Below are 5,149 nucleotides of genomic sequence, written 5' to 3'. Positions count from 1 at the left end.
AAATATTAAGTAGCATAAATACGAAGTAGATGTTTAAATCTTAGTATGAAGTATGTAGAAATATGTTTAAAATACCATAAAAAGTAAAAGCCTTGGAAAAGCCGTCCTATAAAATAGTGGCTGCATTGGGACATTAAAAACTTAGTTCTAGACAAAATAAAATTACAGTAGGAATATTATATATATCCTTCAAATAAAACAGATAGGCCATATGCACAAGTTATATGTAGACTTTAGTATTACGGAATTCTAATAGGTTTAGGAGAAATTTGTTCCGTTCACAGTTTTGGCTCATTAGATAATTTGTCAAAACAAATCCTTGTATTGGAGCCAGAGCTCTCTCTCCCTCCTCTCTCTTTGCTCTGTCCTCCTCCACCACCATCCTCATCACCACTACCAGCACACGAGAGAAGAAGAAGAGGAAGAGGAAGAAGAAAAGAACAGAAGAAGAAAGGCCAGGGAGCATCTGCCTCTGGAGACTCTGCACCAGCCGCAGCTTCCACCTCTTGCAGCAGAGAGCTGCTCCTGCTTCCATCGGGACTTTATGGCAGAGAGATTGAACAGGGACTGGAGAGCCTTGGGCTCCTTGCCTTTGGAGCCTGACGTGCCTTGTCAAGAAACAACTTTACAGCAGCCAGCAGCTGCTCTGCTCTGGGAAGATCTAAAGCCACAACCAATCCCCACAGCCGGTGCCTGTCCCGGTTTTGGACACTGCTGGAGGCCCAGGCACATTTTAGCTATGCCTTTTTCTCAAGTTCCAAGTATTCTTCTCAGGCCATGAAACTTTCTCAGCCTCTAGCCAGGATTTTTCCCAGGCTAGAGATTTCTTCTTTATTGTAAACACACGAGAAAGAATCATAACAGAGAAACACCTGCAAGGTCCATGAGTAACTCAGGGAAGATGGTGTCTCCTCTGATCAATGATCTGTCTGTATTTTGTTTTGCACGAATTGTCTTATTTAAGGCAATGGTTTCTTTCAATAAATGGTTCTTTCTTGCTCTTTCCTGCACCAAGCAAGAGAGTGTCTTGTTGCTGTTTTTTTCGCTGCTCCGTATCTTTCCCCACACCAACATATGGAGGTTCCACCGAGAGATCGTTACTCGAGTGGATCGGGATCGCCCTCAGCGATCTCTGACCGACCAACAGCACCGGGAAAACTCGGAGCTGACAGCCTGCAAAAACCGGGACGGACCCTGGAGGCCTGTCCTAACCGGGGTGCGGCCCGTGCTGGAGTTTGTAGCCAGAGCTGCACCGAGCAGACTGAAACCCAGAAAACCAGGGCTGCGAACCTGGGGCCAGGACCAGAGCCGGGATGGCGGCCGGAGTCGAGAGCCATCTGGGACATGGCGGAGACCCGCCTGACTACGGCAGGACGGGAAACCCGCAGAAATCATTGGCTTTTCTCCTCTCCCACCGAGTGAGCGCGATCGGAGCCGCTCTTTGATCTTCGGAGCGGCGGCGGAGCGGGAGTCCCTGCAGCGCGGAGTCGTGCGGAGCCGAGCACCGACGAGCCTGGACAGCGAGAGCTGCGAGCAGCGTCTCGACTGCTTTTCTCCCCCATCCGAGAAAGGTACTGTTCTCGTTCCCCCCCCCTACGCCAGGACCAAGAAATGGCTTTTTCTTGAAAGGCTTGCGGAGAGTTGGGAGACCGATTGTTTAAAGCCCTTCGGGGAGGGGATGTCTCACTTTCCCCTCTGGTGCACGCCTGGGTGACCATTAGTCAGAGATTAATGGACACGGGCGAAGGCGGGAGAGAGACAGGCTCTGGATCAGGCACAGCGCTAACGCAGCTATTCCTCCTGATGTGGTGGAGCAATTCTTACTCGCGGCCATGTCAGGGCAAACGACAGCCCTGCATGCGGCACTGCTGCCCTACGCGACCACCCCCACGGAACCGCCGCAGATCGCGGGGCCGAGCCCCTTGCCGCCTGCGGGCCCGCCCCAGGCCAGGGCAGCAGGCGTGTCCTGCCGCGCTGGCGGCGCTGGGCGCTGCCGGCTCGGAGCGGCCCCGGCTGGAGCAGCCCCCGTGCAGCCAGCGCTGCCTGGGGGGGCGGCCCCCGCCCTTGTGGGGCCGCTCGCTGCCGAGAAGGAGGTGCCGTCAGCCGGCCCCTCCACCGTGCCGGTGCCGCCGCTCGATCCGCCTGCCGGGACAGAGCCTCCCTCTGAAAAGGTGCGGGTGGTGCTGGCCCGTCCGTCCCCGGTGCCGTCTGACCGTGACCCGCCTGCTGAGAGGAGCCGTCGGCACCAGCCACCCCAGAGAAGGAGCTGCTGCCGGCGCCTCCCTCCTCTCCGATGCTGGAGACCGACCTGCCCGCCCGAGCAGGGTCTGGGCTGCCCTTCTCTGCCTCAGCAGAGGTGGGGCTGCCTTCTCTTCTTCCCTCAGTTTCTCCATTCGTTCACCCGGGAGCGGTGCTGAGCCCAGCGCTGGACCCCACGAACGGACCCCTCCCATCGGCATTTCCAGCTGCTTCGCCGCTCCCACCCTGTGCTGACAGCAGCGATGGCTTTGTCCTCACTTCAAAGGGGGAACAGCGGGGGCTGGTTTCATTCCTGCAGTGGGCATGGGAGGAGGGAGCGCTGGGGCAGATGTTTCTGAGCTCTATTCCCTTGTTCTAAGGGAAGAGCTGAAAACTTGCAGTGATGATATCCAAATGAGAGAGGCTCAGGCTCTTCCTGTGCCTGTGCCTGAGGCTGTTCCTATTGTAGGACAGCGAAATTGGAAAAAGAGAAAGGAAAGATCTAACCAATCCAGTTATTGTGAATCACCTTTGCCTCATTTCAGGCTTCAGATGAGACATGCCTGGGTCTTTGCTACTGACCATCAAGGTGTCTGCCCTGACCTGCACCAGGGGCAGAGTGTGATCACAGCTCAGCTTTCACATGCTGACCAGCTCACCACACACCAACCAGAGAAAACACTGACCAGATGATCCCTCTTCAAGCAGAGAATGGACATTCATCTGTTCATGTAGGAACTGTTGATATAATTTTCATTGTTGTATTAGAATAATTACTTAGTGGTGGATTTTTCACTGTTTGATAAGTTTGGTGAATGGTGATGGGTTTTGTTATTGTAATTAGAATTAAGTTTTAGAATTAAGTTTGTTAAAAGCACCAGTTGTAAAGAGTTCCCTAGGCACTCCAGGTATCCAGAAATCTCCTGAGGAGTGGTGTTTGTTCTCCTTTGACAAAGGGCCCTGTGGAGGATTACAAACACTTCTCTTTCTTTTCTTTTTTAAAAATTACAATGGAGAATTGTGGGCACTGCTGAAGGCCTAGGCACATTTTAGCTAGGCTTTTTCTCAAGTTTTAAGTATTTTTCTCAGGCCATGAAACTTTCTCAGCCTTTAGCCAGGATTTTTCCCAAGCTAGAGACATAACACAAGTAATCATAACAGAGATAAACACCTGCAAGGTCCATGAGAAAGTCAGGGAGGAGAGGTGTCTCCTTCTCTGACCAATTATCTGTTTTTATTTTGTTTTCCACTAACTGTCTTATTTAAGGCAATGGTTTCTTTCAATAAATTGTTCTTTCTTGCTCTTTTCTGCACCAAACAAGGGAGTGTCTTGTTGCTGTTTTTTCACTGCTCCATAACCATTCCACGGCAACAGAGCCAGACACAGCATCAGCAAATCACCACTGCTGTGTTTTGGCAGGACTTTGGTTCTGCACGTTCAAAGCAACAGCAGCTTGGAGGCATTTTTGTCACTGAAGCTCAGCACTGACTCAAGTGGCATTTTTAATGCACTCCCTAACTGCAAAACACCTTCAGACACACTTTAATGACAGACAGGCTGTGGGACCGGGGGGTTTCTGGACGGTCGCGGGACAGACTCAGGAGCTTATTATTTGCTGTTCTTCAGGGTTGTATTTTATTATAGGGCGTGGGTATAAGAGAGAGCTTAGAGAAAAATTAGAGATTAGAGGTAATAAGAGTGGAGAGGAGAAGCGGTAAAGGAAGAGAAGAGAAACAGGAACAGGAGAGGAGAGAAGAGAGAAGTAGAAACAGAAGATAAGAGAAGTAGGGAGAAGAGAGAAGTAGAAGGATTTTCCATTTGCAGTACAATAAGTATTATTCCATAATGAATATTCTAAATTCCAATAACCAATCTATTAAAATATACTAATTTCCTAATATTTGCATGCAACCTATAGGAACAACTAAATTACCATGTTTTATGACTTTACCCTTATCTTGAGATCTTTCCTGACAGGCTTGGGACAGGATGTCTGTTGGTTCTTTGGCATGTGTTGTATTTGGTTTTATCTAAACAAAGGAAGAGGCCTCAAACCTTAAAATAACTATTTTCAGCATCCATGTCAAATACTGCTAACATCTCTATTTCATCTATTGTTTCAGAACTGCTTGCTAGGCATTCATAAGTCTTTGCTATTCCTTCACCAAGATCTCCCCCATTTCATTGAACAACAAAAATATTAGAAACTGTCTTGGTCATTATTTTCCTTATACACTGGAGTATGCAGGGTAAAAACACTAATAACACAACTATTACTAATAGAATAAACAAGCCTATTTTACAAAGTTGCTTTAGCCAAGAGGCAAAGATCCAACCTTCAAACAACCTGTCTAGCCAGGTTGGATCACTTGTAGTAATTTGGTTAGCTAAATCCTTCAAATTTTGCAACTGTTGATGAATGGAAACAGAATTATCTGATAAATTCATGCAACACAATCCTTGAAAATCTTCACAGCCATACCCATGAGCTTGTAAAAGGAAGTCAAGGGCTGCTCTGTTTTGTAGAGTGGCATGTTTCACTGCTTCTTCATCTGTCAACAAGTCACTAATTGCAATTGATGTGGCATTTACTTCTTTACTGAGCCAACATCCCAACTGATTTAACTGTCTCAGAGCAAATGTAGTGCTCACCTGAGGTAAAAAAATGCTTGTGATAATTGTCGTGTCAGAGTTCCATGGGCGAAGTCACTTTCAAAATGATGTGCTGTGGAGGATCTGATTTTTCTCCTTTTCTTTTTGACCACCTCTTTAACACTGGGGGCTATTATGGTATGTTTCCAAGTGCACAGGGGCCACCTTCTATATATGAAGATATGCCCTGCCATGCTCTGTCTCCACAAATGAGCCAAATTCCCTTGGGAAATTGTATTGGAAGTTTGCTAAATCGAC

This window comes from Erithacus rubecula, assembly GCF_903797595.1.
Source record: "Erithacus rubecula genome assembly, contig: scaffold_238_arrow_ctg1, whole genome shotgun sequence".
Classification (NCBI taxonomy): Eukaryota; Metazoa; Chordata; class Aves; order Passeriformes; family Muscicapidae; genus Erithacus; species Erithacus rubecula.
Note: the sequence above shows the minus strand (reverse complement) of the source record.